This window comes from Suricata suricatta, chromosome X (genome assembly GCF_006229205.1).
Source record: "Suricata suricatta isolate VVHF042 chromosome X, meerkat_22Aug2017_6uvM2_HiC, whole genome shotgun sequence".
In the NCBI taxonomy this organism is placed as follows: Eukaryota; Metazoa; Chordata; class Mammalia; order Carnivora; family Herpestidae; genus Suricata; species Suricata suricatta.
The window spans coordinates 12,757,221-12,777,441 of record NC_043717.1 but is presented as its reverse complement, the minus strand read 5'-3'; the positions used below and the strand labels follow the sequence as shown (position 1 = coordinate 12,777,441).

General features: G+C 46.4%; 1 pseudogene; it reads left to right on the top strand.

The window, feature by feature from the left end:
• The first annotated feature begins 18,749 nt into the window (after window positions 1-18,749).
• On the top strand, window positions 18,750-19,220 carry LOC115283278 (annotated as a pseudogene).
• Window positions 19,221-20,221: the final 1,001 nt, after the last annotated feature.

Sequence of the window (20,221 nt, the reverse complement as noted above, 5' to 3'; positions counted from 1 at the left end):
ACACGATAAAAGGGTTAAAAGGAGCAAAGCAGTCAAGGGGAAGTGCTTTTCCAATCTGTTCCCCCATGTCTAGTTGGCAGACACATTCCTATCGATGGTTGCCATGGTCTGAGAAGGAAATGGTACCTCTTGCTAAATCTTCAATTCTACTCCATAATATGAGGTGGGAATGGCCCAAGGATATTTTAAGAACAGGGATGTTGGAAGTTCAATTTGACATTGTTTGCCATGGTGGACTCCTTGCAAAACCCTCCATATTCATTTCCCTTCCTGCATCCACAACCCTATGCAAAGTGACTTTGTTGTTTTGTTTTGGTTTTATTTTTTTTTAATGTTTTACTTATTTTTGAGAGGGAGAGAGAGAGATAGCATGAGCAGGGGAGGGGCAGAGGGAGAGGGAGACACCATATATGAAGCAGCTCCAGGCTCTGAGCTAGCTGTCAGCACAGAGTCCGACACAGGGCTCGAACCCACGAGCCATGAGATCATGACCTGAGCCGAAGTCAGACGCTTAACCGACTGAGCCCCCCAGGTGCCCCACAAAGTAAGTTTGTAACTCCTCCCCTCACGGGGTGAGTCTACTCCTTGCCTTGAAGCCCAGTGGGTTTTCTGACCTGTCTTAGCCATCAGAGTGCAGCACTGCATCATGCCAGGTCCACCCATCAGCCAAGCGAGGCCGGTGCCCACTCTCGTGTTTTATTCATTCATTACGAAGCAAAGTGGAAGATCTTAGAAGATGTGCTTCCTCCTAGGTCTCCCTGCTTCCACGCAGCCCGACAGCCACATGCTTCATTCCTGCCAGGTGTGACGCCCCCGCTCAGCTCCTGCTTGAGGCCTTTGCTGGCTGCCTGATGTAAGAGGGCCCCCTCGGCAATCCTTACTCGCCAGTTTTATTTCTTCCATGGCATTAGCACTACTTACCAGGCTATCTAACTAGTGTATTTTGTCCCTGTTGGTTGCCTCATGGTCTAGTGTCCTTCCCAGATGGCAAGTTCTCTGAGGGAAGAGATCTGTGTGTGTTTGGTTTATTGCTGGACCCTCAATGCTTTGGACAGTGCCAGGAACACAGGAGCAGCTCACTAAGTATGCACCGAGTGAGTGAATGAATGAATGAATGAAGCCTAGCTACTGCAGCGGACACTGTGAGTGCCTCGTGAATATCCCTCAGACCTTTCAGGCAAGCTCCAGATCTCCAGCTACCAGGGCCTGCATCTCTGAGCCTGAGGGCCAGTTTCCCCAGACCAGTGCCCTGGACTAGAAATGCTAGGGAACTGATGCCCTCAGAAGCAGCCCCCAACCAACGACTTGGGAGCTTAGAGTATAAATACAGGCCTCTTGGGTGAGATCATTCTCCTGTAGGATTACGCTCACCAACGCCCTTTATTGGCTTCCCCTTCCCTGTATCATATCCTCATCACCTGCTACTGTGCCTGAGTCACCCAAAGAGACCACCCACACTTGGCTCTTTATCTCATGGTCTGTTTCTGGGGGAAGTGAAAGCAGCTGGGAGACCTGGCTGATGACACACGGAGGGAACACGTCCTGGGCCCCCACCACGTGCCAACCCAGGTGTCCCACACAAGATGTCTAACTCCTGCTCCCGGCCCAATGAATGGGGCAGAGATAGACTTACTAAATTATCAACTATTGACCATCGTCACCATTCACCACACTCCAGGAGGAGAAGACAAAGGATTAAAAAGCCTATTACAGCTTTCCTCAACAGCTGTCCGGAGCCCCAATGACACGTCTCCAGCCCATCTCTAAAATTAAATATACAGGGGCGGCTGGGTGGCACGGTCATTTGAGCATCTGACTTTGGTTCAGGTCATGATCCCACGGTTTGTGGGTTTGAGCCCTGCATCAGGCTCTGTGCTGACATAATGGAGCCTGCATGGGGTCCTCTCTCTGCCCCTTTCCTGCTCACTCTCACTCTCTCTTAAAATAAATATATAGACTTAAAAAATAAATTAAATTAAATATGCAAAAGCTGCCCTGCTTCTTTGTTAGGCTTCTGAGAAGACGCACAGCATCTGTCATGCGGGCTAACCCAACTACTACAAGCATCCTGAAGCTATCACAGTTCGAAACACCGCAGCCCTTCCCTGCCAACCCTCCCGCTTCACTCCCTTTCTCGGTCCCACTCCCCCCCCCCCAGAGCCACCCCCTCTGGCGGATAAACCAGGGCTCTGAATTCTCTTGTGATGTCGTAACAAGCTGGCAATGGGCATGACATGTAGCAGGGGAGGGCACAGGAGCCCCTAAATCAGAAATAATGAGATTTCTCTCTCAGAGGCAGCATGAAATGGTGAAATGAGAGGCAAAGAGCAAGGCGGCTGGAGATAGGAAGGGACAAAAGGGGGAAGGGAGGGAAATGAGGTAGCCAAGAGCAGCGTTAACCCAGCGTGCACTAACGTGCTTTGAGGTGTGTGTGAAGGAGCATGTGCACCCTGAGCAGACACGTGTGACACCCGCAGCTGTTAGATTATAGATAACTGGCAGGAGAAGAGGCTTATGGGAAAATGCTCCTGTCCAATGATCGTGCTGTTGGGCATCTCTGATTAATCAGTGCTTACAAATAGGCAGGGGAGAGTCTTGGGAAGTACTGCCAAGATGTAAACTTGGCCTTAAGGACAAAAGAGCAAATGCAACACGACAATCCAATGGACGGACAGACAGACACACAGAGAAAAAATCGAGTCAAGCTCTCAGGGAACAGGTGGCTACCAAGCTCTTAATTTCCTCTGCAGCAATTGTAGGTCACTTTCTGGAGGAACGGGGGAGGGGCACATGCTGGGAACCGCTCTCTTTCTTGGCTTATCTGAGTGACAGTCATTCTCCATGTGAGTGACATTCATTCACCAGTGGAAACTAGTCTACGCTGATAGTCCTGACTGCTTTCTAAATTGATCGCGGCAGAGAATCTGTTCCCAAACCAGCTCCCTTCTCACCCCTCCTGCACCCCATTTCTGAACAGGTGCTGGGCTGTGGCTTCAGCCCAGTTCAGAAATTAGAGGGACATAAAATGGCTCTCTGCGTACAGGTAACAGCAGGGGATTTATGAGTGGCTATGTCACATTGATGCATCCTTCTATTCTTCCTCTCTCTTCTTCTCTCTTCTCCCAATCCCTGAATCTTTCTGCGTGCTAGAAATTATGGGTCATTCCAGGGCAGGATGGAGAGGAAAGCAAGAAGATACACAGCCTACCCCTCATTCCCAAGCACAGGGACTGTTTAGCTCCCCGGATCTAAGACGGTCTGTTTGAACATATCTGAGTCTGGCCGGGGACTGACGGTGAGAGCAAGGTCGACATGTCATAGTAGAGGCTGCAGTGTGCTACCCAGACACCCCGTTCTAGACTGAAGTACTCCTCTCTCAGGGAGCACTCCCCGGCTGCTGAGGGCTCACAGCTGTTTCCTCCTCTGGGAACTGCCTTGTGTGGAAGGGAGCTGCCTCCCTCAAGGTTCGGTCCCCCAACCTAAGGGCGACCTGTGTCAAAAGATTGGTCATTTGGATGCAACACCAGGGTGGCTCAGTCGGTTAAGCATCTGACTCTTGATTTCGGCTCAGGTCATGCTCTAATGCTTCGTGGGATTGAGCCCTGTGTCGGGCTGACGGTGTGGAGCCTGCTTGAGACTCCCTCCCTCCCTCCCTCCCTCTCTCTCTCCCTCTCTCTCTCTCTCTCTCTCTCTCTCTCTCTCTGCCCCGCCTCCACTCACTTGTATCAGCACCCTCTCTCAGTCTCCCTCAAAAATAAATATTGTTCAGAAAGATGAGTCATTTGGAGGACACAAAGCCCCAAGCTCGCCTCAATTTGCGACCCCTCTAAAGGGACAGCTCACCTCCAGAGCCAAGGTATCTGTTGTGCTGCAGAGCAGATCAGCTCCTCCCGGCCTGATGCCGCCTCCCTTGCTCCTGTGTTAATCCCACAGGCACTCCCAGGACACAAGTCTTGGTGGCAGAGTCTGTCCGGCCTAAGACAACTGTTAGGAGGAAGCACGCTGTCCTGAAACCATTTACCAAGTAGATTCTTCACTGAGCTCAAGGCTTAAACAGAACACGGCAGAGGTCAGTAAAACCTAGCTTTCTCGGCACACAAGACTTGCATGAGATACATCAGCCAGTGGATGGGTTCGGGGACCAGAAGTAAGGAGCAGGGGAAACGTGTAAGGTCCACAGAGGCTACAGGGATTTTCCGTAGATCCCAGTTCATTTCAATCTTCAGTGGCAAAGCTAGATTTAACCAGCAAATGTGGTACCTGAAGCAGCGTGCCTTTGAACTATAATGCAAGGATGCAAGCAGCCCATGTAATTTTACTTTCTCCAGCAGCCGTATTTTCAAAAGTAAAAAGAAAAAAAAAACAGTAAAAAGAATCAGGTGCAATTAAGTTTACTCACATATTTCATTTAACTTACTACGTCTAAAGTATCATTGTATCATGTGATCGATGTAAACAATTATTAAGGAGATATTTTACATTCTCTTTTTCATAGTAAGTCTTGGAAACCCCATGTGTTTTTTTTATACCTAAAGGCATCTCAATTTGGGTGGTAAAAATTTTTACCACGAATACTTGATCTGTATTTAGATTTCATGAAAGAGATGGTTGGAAAGTACATTCACAATGGAAATCGTCGCAAAGATGCTGAAACTTTTCCAACAACCAAGCCAAGTATGAGTTTTTAAATTTAAATGTATTTAAATTAAATTAAATTTAATTTAAAAATCAGCTCATCAATCCCACTAGCCACATTCTAAGTATTCAGTAGCCCCCAGTGACTAGTGGCTGCCATATTGAAGGGACCCCCCCCCCTCGGTGATCTCTTTCATTCATAAACATCAAAAGAAAGCTTCCAATATAAATGGGCCACTCTTCCAGAACACTACACTTATTTCCATATAGTCTCTTTAAGAAGAATTCCATCTACCACTACTTACTCTTTCCCACCACTTAGTAGTTTGGGTTCTCCTTTTCCGGCATCTATCATGATTTTACTGCCACACTCCTGTTTCCTGGCTCGGCTTGATATTCTTGATGTTCTGTGGTTAGTACATCGTGCGTGTTTACATTCAAACCTTTCACTCACTGACCATCATTGGAAAGTTTGAATCTCCTTTACCCAAACTTATACCTAATACATGGTCTCTGTTCCTTTGACATATTTTTTTTAAAGTAGCATATAAACCTTTTCCTCCTGGTCCGGCTGCTGTCTAGAACTTGAACCTCACTTGCTAAAAGAAAACATACCTTTGGTATGACACACTGTGGTCTGCATGTAGCAGCTACACCATTCCACTGGACCTGTGTCCTTGGGGACCAGAGAATCCAGGAATGACCCCCACCAGAATCCTCAGAGTGCCTTATCCTGGGTCTCTGATGGTGTACAAACTGAATCCGAAGCCTCTGGACTCAGGATTTGCAGGCAACAATTCCTGTGCCCACGGAAGCACAGTACTTGGAGATAATCACTGACTTCTAACCTCTTAAGGTATGTTGAAAGCTGTCCTGCTTTGCAGAAAATGTCTTTCGCGCATTTAGAATCAATCAGGGTTCCAGCTGGAAGGAACATCAGAAATCAATTCATTTCTCACTGTGGACTTCAATGGCGGGAGACTGAAAAACCAGACTAGGTGAAATTTTCACATTTAAGAGGGTAGGCCAGATCCACTTTTTCATTATCCTAAACGGCCCAAATGTGTCTGTTGCTCTCCCTCCACTGTTGCTCTCCATCTCAGTCTCCCCCTTTCACTTGCCCTTGATCTCCCTTCAAGTCAGAGACAACGCCCTCCCCCAACATGCAGGATCCTCCATGCTTTCCCTGATCACATCACATTTCACATACCAGCTAAATGCCTTGATCTTAACACAAGTGGACATGGTGTCGGGAGGCTCCCTGGGAAAATCAAGCCTATCGGATTGCAAACCAAAGCCAAAATGAGACACGCGAGAATCTCCGAACAAATTTACAATCCCTTCTCCGCCACTCTATAAGGCAGGGTTCATCAGATGACATCCTACTGTGAAGCCATCCAGTGTTCTCCGGACTGAGATTTCACCCCAGAGGTTAAGTGCTTTAACTAGACGTTAAGCTGCTGTCAATCCCTTCACCGCCTCCCAGGCACAACATTCCCATCCCGGAAGGTCTGAAGGTCCACCACCAGATTCTCCTTGTTCACATAGGCTTTATTTCCTACTGGCTTATATGTGCACTGGGAGAAAAATCCCTTAGGGACGAACCTTCTTACAGTTTGATTCCGACTCTGCTAATTTCCTAATTATAGAAATAGATTTTCTATCTTGTTATTCTCACGTAGATTTCATTCACTTAGACCCAGAGAAAAAAAGGCCCAAAATGTGGTTTGAACTTTTTTATTCTAGGGTAACCTTCACTTCCCCATGGCTTTAATTACAGCAGTAAAATAATATAAGTAACACTGGAAACAACAGAAGACATTTGTTAGACAGCAATTAATAAATGATACTATAACAGCAGTCATTGTCAAAGGTTAGAAACCAATCCATAGCAAATGAAGCCGTGTCTAGGGGCAACGCTCAGTTGGTTGAGTACCTGACTCTTGATATCAGCTCAGGCCATGATCCGAGGGTCGTGGGATCAAGCCCCGTGTTGAGCTCTGCACTGAACGTGGAGTGGAGCCTGCTTAAGATTCTCTCTCTTTCTCCCTCTGCCCCTCTCCCCTGCTCGCTCTTGCTCTCACTCTTTCTCTCAAAAGAAAGGAAAAGAAATGTTGTTGGGAAAGTTTGTTTTAAATGATAATTGGATAATTTATTATTTTTTTCTGAATGTAAATGTTGCTCTCTTCTACCCTAGTGGCCCCTGCAAAACTGGGAGGCGGGAGAAGGAGGGGCCTAACCCCCGGACTCCCAGACGCAGAGCTTCGAAGATCTGACCTAGTCAGCGGCCCTCATCATAGCTGTGGTTGCATATGGTCTCAGCTCTCAAACAATTTTTAATGTGCAAAGATAAAACAGATACATACAAACCAAAGTAAATAAATATAGAGCTGAGCAAGAAGAAAGGCATAAAATGAAAGGCTCAACAAAACCAAAAGCTGGTTCTTTGAAAAGGCTAATGAAAAGATAAACCTCTGGCAAGAATAATCAAGAAACAAAGAGAGACTACAAACATAAATAATATTGGAAATGTTAAAGGATACAGCACCTCAAAGTTTTCCCTATTAAAAACTGGGTCCAGCTACCCAACTTGGGTATCACTTTTCTGAATTTTAAAGCCAGTTTCATTCATTCATCCACCCATTCATTCATTCAATATGTGTTGATGTGTCAGGGATACACAAAGAGCAAAAACCCCCAGACCATGTGAAGCCTCCTTTGCCTGTTAATGGATATAAAATAAACAAAGCAAATCAAAATACCATGTACCAGGTAGCAGATGTACCTTAAAGAAAAGTAAAGCAGGCCCAGAAGTAGAAAGTGAAGGAGAGATAATTTTATAGAGGGAGGTCAAAGAAGGCCTCTTCCCATCAGGTGACTTTGAGCAGAGCCCTGAAGGAAATGACAGATCAAAGATCAAACCATTAGAACATGTAGGAAAGAAAATTCCACCTAGAAGGAACAACAAGTGCAAAGATCCTGGGGCACATTAAGAGCACCGTGAGGAAGCCGAGGGAGTCTGAGCAGAGCGAATGGCAAAATAAGGGCTAGGAATCCTTATCCTGCTTATCCCACAGGTTTCCAGCAATAATCACAGAAAATTCACCATGTGGAAGGGCAGATACAAAGCATTAAATTCTGCTCTGAAATGGACTCGGCGGACGAGAGGAGAGGGACAATCATTTTCATGTGGGCCTATTACACCGGGGCTGCTGGGGCTTTACCAGGGAAGCAAAAACTTGGACCAAAAGGATGGGCCACTGTCGCCATAATGTATCACGCAGGCCCTTGACCGTCCGTGAGAGATAGTGAAATGGACAGTGCATGGGGGCAGAATATTCTAGTTGGGATAATTAAGGAGCGAAGCTCTGGAGTCAGACTGCCTGAGTTCAGCTCTCTTTTATCCATAGGTGTCCGTAGGAATGCCACCTAACCGCTTTGCCCCTCAGTTTCCCCAGTTGTAAAATAGGATGAGGACATGGCCGCCTTGTAGGGTGGATGTGAGGACTGAGCGAGGCAACACCTGTAGAGTGCCAGCACCATCCAGGCACGTCAGCCCTCCTGAGGTCGGCACGCCGGCCTGTTTCCTCTCTCATGAAGACAATAAACCTAAATCGCTTGTTTTCAACCATTTTTCCCCCACTACAGAACCCATTCTTAAAATAAAACCTTGTGTGGAATTCCAACCCTGTCTACGAGCCAGATAAAAGGGGCGTTGTTCTGGTTGGAGGCAGAGAGCCCCAAAGCCCCACCCAAGCCTCTCTTTCCCCCCAGCAAAGCCCCCTGAGCTCCTAGAGTGAGGTGAGGCAGAAGCAGAAAAACGCTGGCTCCATCTATATTCTGTGAGGCCCCCTCCAGTCCTAAAGCTCTGTAACTACGTTCATGTGTATAAGATGAGGGACAGAAACAAAACAAGATTTCTGGCTAAATACTCTCTCTTGAATGATCCAGAATTTCCTCTCTTAGATTTAGAGCCAACAGAAATACAAACACATGTTCTCCGAAAGTCACGTACAACAATGTTCACAGAAGCACTATTAGCAATTGCCCCAAACCAGGAAATGCCCAAATGCCTATGTACAATAGACGGGACAAATAAACGCATTGTAAATGTAAATAAATGTACTGTGGCCTATATTGCACTCCCTATTACAATGGAATTACATGTGAATTAACGAGCCACTACTGTACATCAAGACAGGGGCAAATCTCACAGGCGTCTGTTGAGCAAAGGAGGCCAGATATAAAAAGGCACTTTCTGTATGATTCCGTTTATATGAAGCATGAAAACACCGAGTTAATCTAAGGTGTGAGGAGTCAGAACAGGGGTCCTCCTGGGGCTGGGCTACGTAGACACAAGAAGGGCTTCTGCGGCATTGGAGATGTTCTGTTTCTTGTTCCGTCTTGAGCTTGGAAGGACTCGTCAAGCTGTACAACTCACTGTGCTGCGCCTCTTCACACGTACGTTATAGTTCAATTTAAAAATGTATTGTAGGGGCGCCTGGGTGGTTGTGTCGGCTGAGCCTCTGATCCTCGAAGCCAGAACAGGTTCATGATCGCAGAGTTGTGGGATCAAGACCTGTTGTGAGGCTCTGTGCTGCATGGAGGGAGGGGCAGGGAGAGATGAGAACACCCCAGGCAGGCTCCATGCTGTCAGCACAGCAAACCCATGGACCCTGAGATCACGACCTGAGACTGAGCCACCCAGGTGCCCCTAGAACCTGGATTTTCTTAGAGTTGTTCCCCCAGAGAGTGTTTTTTAAAAATTAATTACTGGGGTGCCTGGATGGCTCGGTCAGTTAAGCATCTGACATAGGCTCAGGTCATGATCTCACAGTTTGTGAGTTCGAGCCCTGCGTCGGGTTCTATGCTGACAGCTCAGAGCCTGGAGCCTGCTTCGGATTCTGTGTCTCCCTCTCTTTCTGTTCCTCCCCCGTTCTCTGTCTCTCTCTCTCTCTCTCCAAAATAAATAAAAGATTTAAAATTTTTTAAATAAAAAATTAAATTAATTACTTATTTGGCTCTTTACTTAATAACTGGATTTTAACAGAAGAGGCCAAAAAAAAAAAAAAAAAGAAGAAGAAGAAGAAGAAGAAAAAGAAAAGAAAAAAGCAAATGAACAAAAAACCACACACGGTTTTTTTCCTTAACCAGAGTATTTCTGAAAGATCACATGATCAGCACCGTGATACCAGGGTGAAGCTGGCATATAACATGGAAAGAAAAGCATGTCACGTCGCTGATAAGGGCTAAGGTTCCAACCTAATTAGTTGGATTTTTTTTAATTAGACCATTAAAAGAATGTGCAATACACTTATGGACTCTTGATGGGAAAGAACAAATTTGTGGATCTGAACATATTAATATAAATCACCACAGTGATTTTTATCTCTTACCACACCATACTCCCACACCTTGGGCATTTGGGAATGGACTATCTCTGCACGTGTGATCAGCGTATAAAAGTGGATACACTAATACACTGTAATAGACAAAGGAAACAAAGCCATGCAATTTCTGGACACGGCATGGGATTCGTATACTCTTCTCGCCTACCATACCCACCTCTGGTTTCTCGTGTAGGGCTATCTGCCCGGGTTTAAAAAAAAAAAAAAAAAAAAAGATAAGGATTAAGTTTCACTGTGACACTGAAAATAATGAGGCTCTTCACTGCCCATTGAAGTTTGTAAAATACTTTAAAAGCCTTTCTGTTGCAACCTGAGGTGTGAGCCTTTGGCAGGGTCAGCCTTATACAGGGGGCCTGAAGGAACGGTGTGCTCGGAGGGAGACTCGCTGCTTCAGTGCGCCACAGGAAGGGATTTCAAGAGAGTGACATCCTGCCTATGGGACCAAAGCCAGGGATGACGCAGAGGTCTAATTACCATCAGAGTTTGGCCTCACCAATAATTCTTTTATAATATATATATATTTTTTAATTTGAGGGAAGGTGCCTGGGTGACTTAGTTATGTGTCCAACTCTTGATTTCGCCAGGTCAAAAACTCACAGTCATGGGACAGAGCCCCATGTCAGGCTCTGGGCTGATACCTCAGAGTCTGCTTGGGATTCTCTCTCTTTCTCTCTCTCTCTCTCTGCCCCTCCCCTGCTTGCATGTGTGCTTGCACTCTCTCTCACACTCTTGCTCTCTCTCTCCCTCTCTCAAAGTAAATAAACCTTAAAAAAGAAAGAAAGAAAATTCAAGTTCTACAAATATGTTCAATTAGAACTGGTGGTATTATCATTTGGAAGAATGGTAACCTAAAATCCAATTCTAATCACTAGGAAAGGTGACATCACCCCTCAGGACCCACACCCTCAAGAAAAAGTCCTTAAGTAAGTAGCAGGAGCCCAATACACCCAACTCTTAACAATAGTGCGGCCGTATTTAAGTTCACGTGTTGAGTCTGAAATGAAACCGAGAGATGAAAAACTATGTTCGACGCTGAAAGGACAGAGCAAGAGTCTTGTGGGAAACAAGATGCGCCCCCTTGTCATATGTAAAAGTACATTTCTGGGTCTTCGTTTCCAATGTAAAAAAAAAAAAGAGAAAAGGCAGCTTCGAAGGAGGAGGTTGGTTCATCAGGAGCATCGAGGGAAAGGAGGGGACAGAAGAAGAGAGCACTGGATTCGGAGCATGGCTGGAGCCCCAGGGCCACCCCTTCAGCCCACCACGCCCGAGGACCAGGGCTCCGAAGCCCCCAGGCCTTCTCAGATCTCACCCTGGGACCAGATGCTGAGCCCAGAGGATGCTGGCCACTGCACACTGACAGCTGATTCGTGGACACATCCAGGGCTTCCACGAGACTGCAAATCTGACTTCTTCCATAGAAGCCCATGAGAGGAACCTATAAACACTGCCCAGTTCCTCACATCCTGACATCAAACACATCACTCATCTTCCATGGCCTCTAAAGGTACAGTCAATAGCATAAGAGTTGGATGGGAGCATCGCCCAGGGCAGGAAGGTCTAGGTTTTCAGACTGCATCAAACCCCCCACACCAGAGGGAATCGTAAAAAATGAGACATGAGGAGTCTGACACTGGGAAGCAGATCTCCCCGCAATGGCCTCTTCCCCAGGGACACAAAGGAACTCGCTGTTCCTCCTTTCCATTTTCTTGTTGACAAAATTACAATGAGATTGTTTTCCGACTCTTCTTTCCACTAAGAGATGCTTGACTTCTACTTCTACTTCCTTCTACCAACACCCTGCTCAATACACAGGCCTGGCCTTTCCAGTGACTGATGAGCCCTGGAGTAAACATCATTATTCGATGTTTAGTTATATGCCAATTTTACTGGGACGTTGCTTCACATCATTTAACTCTAACCTGTTGTGAGCACCGAAATCCTCTCTAACACCCTAATATTGAGACATTCCTTAAAATACCTGAAGACAACAAATTGGGGTTTTCCAGACTTCCCCCATCTGTTTTCCAACCACTTCCATATGGTAACTCTATCTCTCCCTTCCCAGCCTCGCCCACCTGCCCACCCCACTTCAGCTCTCTCACCAGGTCAGGAAAGTAAAGATGATGTCCTCCAGCCCAGGAGGGCACCCCTTAGTTGACTGCCCCCACAGTAAGCGCGTCTGTGTGGTTCGCACTGGCAGGAAGACACATGCATGCCGATGCACACTACACACTCAATGTCACAACTAATTACCGTATGCTAGACATTCAAATTCCATTACATACTGAGGGCAGGCCATGTACGAAAGAATGGACAGGCAGAACGCTGCTTCCCTTGGGGCCAGGAGGGTGCCACTGGCCAAGCACCCAGCCAGATTTGAACTCAACCAGAAAATGTATATGGAATGGCATTGGCGTGTGGGATTTAACTCACGATAAGCCAGCACCACACACTGAAGAATTTGATGCTTTAAAAACAGATGAGGCTAAAACAAACAAAAAAATTAAGCAAAGGGGCAAATGAACATTGTTGCCCATAAAAGTACAAAAGGGTGGAAAACAAAAACGCACACCAAAATGGCATATTCCCAGAAAAAGCAAAGGCTTGCCTATATCCTAGCTTCCACTGTGTGGTGAGCATTTCTTTTTCTGAAAGAACAGATTCTTCTGAGGTGCATGCAATCCCATTCTGGCCCCTTCATCTATGACTCCAGCAATGTGAGAAATTAGCTGGAGGGAATCTCATTTTTTTCTTCCACTCCACAAATACCATCACAAGTATTAACAATGAGCAACCTCACCCCCATCAGAGCCCCACACTGACAAGGGCACAAAGAGCCCTTTCCTTTCATGCTGTCTGCTGCTGTCTTGGCCACATATGACACACAGAAAAGAAATCTCAGTGGAAGCCTCCAAAGTGCTACTTTAATTCCTTCCATATTTTTTGCTTTGGGGCATTTCCGAAGACTTTTATGAGCTGCGCAGTTAACCACATCATTTACTCACTCTGCAGTATCATTGCACTCTTGCCAAATGCACCCAAAAGCTCTTGAGTCTGGGTTCCGGTCAACCTCTGCACCCAAGACACCTTTTTGTAACCACTCAAACCACCTTACCCTGAAACACGGGTCTCAGCTCTCCCAGCACGCTGGTGAACATGCATATGTGCATCAGGGACTCGCTGGCCACGGAGCGCACTCTCACAACTGGGTGGCAACGTCCCGTCTTCCGTTCTCTATCTGTCTTCCAAGGAATTGAAGGCATTTTGCAAAGATAACAGCAGTGTCCAAACATTGCCAACTAGAGCGTCAGAGACCATGGCTGCCTTGGGTTAGCAGGCTGGTGTTGCCATGCAGCTGGCTCTCCCCGCCATTCACACCCTCCTACTCCTCTGTCTCCACAGATTCACTGCCACCATGACATGGCTGCCTCTGGTCTAAAGAGATCCTGATACATGTGAGAACTAGGGGTATTTTCACTAGCATTTCCTGGAAGTTGCTCTTAAAGTAAGGGAGGACAATGGTGGGACAAAGGGAGGACAGATTCTTTCAGCTGAGCAAGTGGTGGGACATTTTCCAGCAGACCACGAGCCTGGGATCTCCCAAGTGGCTCCTTGCACCTGGAGCAACCCTAGAAATTCAGAGCAAACACGTCTCCCATCATCTTCATCTTCCTTCTGCCACCTGAACTCAAGAGTGCTCTGGAGACTGGAGTCATTCTCCACTCATGAACTACAGGGGGAGGGCGTGCAGGTGGGGACTCATTTCAGGGTGTTGGTCAATCCATGACATATTTGGTGGTTATGGCTTCAGATGGTCATGCATTGACTCATCTCCCAAACCACCGCAAAGACCAGGAGCAAACCCTCCCAGTGGGGAACGAGCCACCTCTCGGGTCAAAAAGTTGCTCTTTCACAAGACTTACATAGTCACTGGGCCACCTCCTGGACCCCCAAAAGCCCTCACTCTTCTTCATTTGGAATTACACTAACCCTGCAGAAACCAAGAGCCAAAATTATGAAAAGTCAGGAACCCCATGAGGCTACTCCAACCCTAGAATATAGGTTTCAATAATGGGATTTATGTGGCATCTGAGGGTATGAGGGGCTACATCCAAGAAATATTAATATCATCACCATCACATCACCACCATCATCATCTATGGCAATGTTTCCAAATTAAATTATTTCATTCCCTCCCCTGATCAACAAAGCATAAGAACAGAACCTAATCATTTTTCCTCAAAACTAACTTCTGAGCCAAGCAGGAGGATGGTGACCCCCCTCAGGATCAATGGAGCTTTTTACGGGCTCTTTATCCCTATACCAACACTTCGAAACCCTTGGACTTTGAGTGCTTGTGCTTTTTGGTAAACTTCTGTGTTTTCCTTCATTGTCCAATGGTAGTGACCACATAAGCCATTGTCATACTTTTTAACCTAATCCTGTTTTATTTGCTTCATTCGCCTATACGACAAGGAAAACCACATGAGCAAGCCTGTGGGCACTTCGAGGGCGCCACGGCACACACTCCAATACACTACCAGCATTGCTTCCCATTTGGACGGTGCCTAAGGGGGTGGGGACAGCAAACAGCTGGTTCTGCCAGATCGCTGGGCCACACCCCCAATCAACTCCTCTGGCAAACGCACGGGCTCTGTGACAACAACTCTAGCTGCATCTGTCCATGTCTTTTTTGCCTTTTTCTTTTACTATCATGTATGTTCTGGAGAGTTCCCAGATCCCCATCCCCCACTACCATACATGGAGACTGCAAAATAAAGTCCTGATGGGTGAAATGATGCTGTGAACTAGGTGGCAGCACTCACTCTCCACGCCTGGACTTTAGTCTGAGCTTGCCCGTGTACGTGCCATGCAACCTTGGACACGTAACGTCCTTACAGGAAGTCAGGGAGCTTTGGTTTCCTCATCTGTAAAATGGGGATAAAAGCAGTCCTCCATGCATCAGACTGCGGTGGGAATAGAATGCCAAAATGTATGTAAAGTGCTTGCAACAGGGCAAGGCACATCCTAAGTCTTCAACACATGTTCGTACACGTGAGTCTTCTTCCTGCAGTTGGGCAGCACATCAGTCAAATTGCACCGTCTCTGATGGGCAAGACGGCACAGTGGTTAAAAGCCCACAGGCTCTCAGGCCAGACTACCTGGATGAGAATCATGGCGCTGCGTCTCAATAGTTGTGTATCTCTGGGCAAGCTGCCTAACCTCTCTCGGGGACAAAGTTGTTCCTCTGAAAGATGAGGGCTGTTGTGTGATTTCAGTGACTTAAGATCCATTTACAAAATACTTCCAACAGTACCTGCAGCTCGTAAGCATGTAGCAGATGCTAGCTAACCTTATTGCTATCACATGCTCTCACTTTGTGGATGATTATTAAAATAGCCACAGATTTGTCCTCTCCTGGCATTCATATCCTTGCAATATGACACAGCAGATTTCCCATCGACTGGTAGAGTCAATCTCCCCACCCTTTGATTTGGAGCTGGTCATGTAACTTGCTTTGGCCAATGGACCACCGGGAAGCATAATACAGCAGAGGCCTGGGAAAGTGCTTGGGAACCGGGGCTTGCCCCCTGTTGCTGCCCTGGGGAGCCCTCTGTCCTGTGAACGAGCCCAAGCCTAGCCTGCTACAGGAGAAGCGGGCCCATGGAAGAGAGCGAAGGCACTCTAGCCAACAGCCGTGCCCTGACTAACACCTGCTAACAGCCAGACTTACAGCCTGGCCACAGATGTGTACACAGGCCCAACAGAGGTTAGCTGAACTGGCCCAGAGCTAAAAAACCACAGACAACCCACAGAACTGTGAGCTCAATAAATGGTTTTTGTTTTAAACCATTAAGTTTTGGGGTGGTTTGTTACACAGCACAAGCTACCTAAACCATGCCTTCTACAGTCTAAAATACAGTTCCAGGTGCCATTCTAATTCCTGAATCCTTATCTGCCAGATTTCTGTGGCCAGCCCAAGAAATGAATGTTATAAGGTATTTTAAAATACACACACACACACACACACACACACACAAGCCCTGTGCTTTGGCTAACGAGTTTTTCTAAAGAGAACAAACGCCCTCAAGACATTTCTATTAAAAACAGCTTAAGAGGAAAAGCTTCTTTGCATAATTATAGACACACAGATGGGATCTAGAAGCTGGAACATAACCGGCAGAAAACTGTGGGTGGAAGGGACATTAAGACATAGGGCAGGCGCTCAACAATTACAAGCTTCTGCTCATGCAACTCGGGACTGATCAGGCCAAGGGGCTAGAACGGGCTCAAGGCCAACCCCTCTGAGAACTTTACCTCAGCTCTTCTCACTGACATCAACCTCTTCTTGTTGACTCGCTTTACCTGGAGTGTCCATTTAAGCTTTAGACCATATATGACCCCACAAGGCCCTAGAGGATGTACATCGTGTGCACCTGCGTCTTGTCGACTGAACAAAACGCTAAATTCTTTGAAAGGAGGAACCCATCTCAATCCAACACCCAGCAAAGTTCCTGGCACAAATTAGGTATTCAAGAAAACCTGATCAGATCGCATAAAACTAAGCCATGCGTGTCTAGAAGTGCAGTGGTCATTATATAAATCAAACGTGCCAAATTAGAAACGAAAACATATTTTGTACCCACGGCAAGGCGGCACAAGCCAGAGGGTCCAAGAACACAGAATAATGCCACACTGCTTGGGTTTGAAACATAACCCTTCAAATGACTGACTGTATCTCAGTTTCCCCAGTGGTAATAAAAGCAGCTCTCTCATGAGGTGGTTTTGAGGATGAACTGACGTAATGAACGTAAAGCACCCTATCGATAGCACAGAATACTGTTTGGCAATAAAAAGGAACAAACTTCAAAGACATTACCCTCAGCGAAAGAAGCCAGTTGCAAAATATGAAATCCTCAGAAAAGGCAAATTCATAGAGACACAAAAAGGAGGCTAGTGGCTGCCTGTGCTGGGGTGGGATTCGGGATTGAATGGAAACGGGCACAAGGGGGGACAGAAATGTTCCACAACTGGACTGAGATGATGGTGGCACTGTTCTGTAAACGTACCCCAAACCACTGAATGGGACACTCAAAACAGGTGAATTTCATGGTATGTAAATTACACCTCTGTAAAGCTGCTTTAAAAAAGTATGAAGGGCTGGGGCGCCCAGCTGGCTCAGGCAGTAGAGCTTGCAACTCTTGATCTCAGGGTTGTGAGTTCAAGCCCCACATTTGGTATAGAGCCTACCTTTAAAAAAAAAAAAAGTGTAAAGAGCTTAGAGAAGAAATGCCTGGCCCAGAGCAAGCACTATATAAGTGTTTATCAGATCAAATAAATAAGCACTGTTCTTCGGGAAAACCTAGGCACAGCTGAGCGCTCTAGTCTCTCTAAGCCTTTGTTCACCCCACCCGCTCATCTCAGGGATTCAAACCTGGATCCTCTTCCCGTGAGTCCAGGATGCTGCTAAACCAGCCATATGTGTCTCCTTGGCTGCTACTGTCCCTGCAACTGCCAAAACGCTACACAGTTTATTAAATGCCTCTTGTTTATGAAGCTCATGATGCCAAGCTGTATTTTATTATATTGAGCCAACTGCTCTTATGCAAGGTTTTTTTTTGAGGGGTGAGGGGAGGTGTGGAGAGGAGGGAATGATCGCACTATTGAGGGAGGGAGATTCCTTAAAACTGGGGCTCCAAAAAGCTGCTCATTACTCACAGAAGCCCACACATCCCTGCCCTTGACAGATATCATGCCACAGGGTAACTTTAACCCTGCTCAAAGTCTGGACAACAATACCCCATTGGGTAGAAAGAAGGAAGGAGCTGGAGAGGGAGAAGAGAGTTTGAGAAAGCGGAAGGGGAAATGCATTTACAAACAGGCTCTGCCACGTGTGCAGTAACAGGGAGGCTTTAATTTCTAATACATCCTGAAACAGACAAGAGTCCCAGGCATACAATTCTAGCCAACTTGTGACTTTACCATCTTGCCCCAAACCATCCTCATGGAGTTCTCGCCTTGCCCTGTTTTATCTCTGGGCGTTCGTTAGGAGCTGGCCCATCCACTCTGTTCCCTTCAGGTCACATGCTCAGCTGCTCACCATTTCCCACATCAGTGCTGTTGGAGTCTATCTTCCCAGCCATTTAAGTACATCCATCCAAATTTTTTGAGAGGGAAAGAAATATGACTCCATCTCCCCACCGCCTCCTCAGATTTGGCAAAATGGATACCTGGAGTCATGCCCAGACCTAGTAAGACCAACCCCCTCGCCCCAGTCAATGTCAATGTGCATGCAATCATTCAAAGATTATTTACTGAGCACCCACACGTGACAAGACCTGGGTTCCAGCCCTAGCAGTGCTTCTCAAACTTGAACATGCACTGGGATCCCCTGGAAATCTGGCAGAACAGAAATCCCTGGGCCCTACCCCGAGATATTAATTCAGTAGGTTTGAGGGTGGGGCCTGGATTCAGCATTCCTAATAAGCTCCCAAGGGATCCTAATGCTGCCAGCTCATGGACCACACTTGGGAGTGGCACTGCTCCTGAGGCTACAAAGGTGGCTGACAGTGGAACTCGCCTCAGGTGGCCAATAATCCCTTACTGGACAGAATACACACATATGCACGCAGACATGTACTAAACAAAACTGTAACACTACATAAAACATGGTAAGTCTTAGCCTTTTTTCAGGTGGTCAGGAAGATGGCAGACTTTCAGAATGAGTGTGCCTACCAAAAGCAGCCAACCACCTTTCAAAATAAGAAGGTCTTTCTTGGAGAAACTTGCTAGAAGAAGCTCCTGTGACTTGACAAAAATATCGGGCTGGGCTTCAGGATGCCCAAGAAGGCCACACTAACGAGAAATGCCCTTTTACTGGTAATGTCTCCATCCGATGGTGGATTCTGCCTGGTGTGGTGATGAACATGAAGACTCAGAGGACCACTCATCTGACCACTCATCCACCGAGACTACCTCCATTACATCTGAAAGTACAACCGCGTTGAGAAACACCACGGGAACATGTCAGTGCATCTGTCCCCCTACTTTGGGGCTGTCCGGATCGGCAACATCGTTACAGTGGGCAAGTACCGGCCCCTGAGCAAGACTGTGCATTTCAACATGCTCAAAGTCACAAAGGCTGCTGGCACCAAGAAGCTATTCCAGAAGTTCTGAGACTAGATGCCCACACCCCCAAAGAAATTTTCCCAATCAAAAAATACAAACATGGTAAGTCTTAGCCAGATGAAGGAAAAGAAGGGGAAAGGTTGGACCAAAGTGATATCCATGTGTACACATGTGTATCCGTGTGTATGGACATTCACATATGAATACACGGATCTCCATTCAGAAGCGCTTCATGGACAAAGACCTCACCTCACTCTTTCTGCTTTTAACACCTAATACAATGCCTGGTGCACAGTAAATGCTCAATGGAATGTGTATGGAATGAATGAGTGAACGAAGAAACACAAATGTAAGCATTCATCCATGTAATTGCATGGAACCAAGTGTCATATCTGGCAGCACACTTGTCTACCTTATCAAAAACCAAAGGTCCCAGGAAATAATCATTTTTGTACTTAAGATTTTGATTTCAGGCTATTAATGTGATTTTGTCTAAAATATATAACTTACAAAAACGTACTAAAACTTGGTTAAGCTTTTAAAAATCAATCAATCAACAAGCATAGCACAAGCACAGGGACTGTGCCTAGAATGTTCTGTGCTGGATCTCCCAGTGAGCATGACATATGTGGTTCTTGACCTCCTAAAGCTGGAAGTCTGAGGTTCTCCTGCGGTGATATCCTCCATACGTGAGTCCAAATCCCCCAGTGGGGCCATTCCCAAGATCTCTCTCTAGTCAAAATGCTGTAGTCTCCGGCTCTGAACCCTAGTTTGCTGGCTATGCACCTTAGGGTAAATTACTTAACCTCTCTGTGCTTCTTCTTCATTCCTGAACTGTGAATAATAATAAAACCCCCATCGAAGAACTTGAGTGAAGATCAAATTCGTTGATGTCATGCACTTAGAAGAGTGCCTGGCAAATAGAAAGTGGCTGTTAAATGCACACTCAGTTTTATTACCATTATCATCATCATTATCTTCATCATCACCATCATCAAAAGCTGAGCCCCTCAGGAGTGCAACCCTATCAGCGTATAAAGTGTTAACCT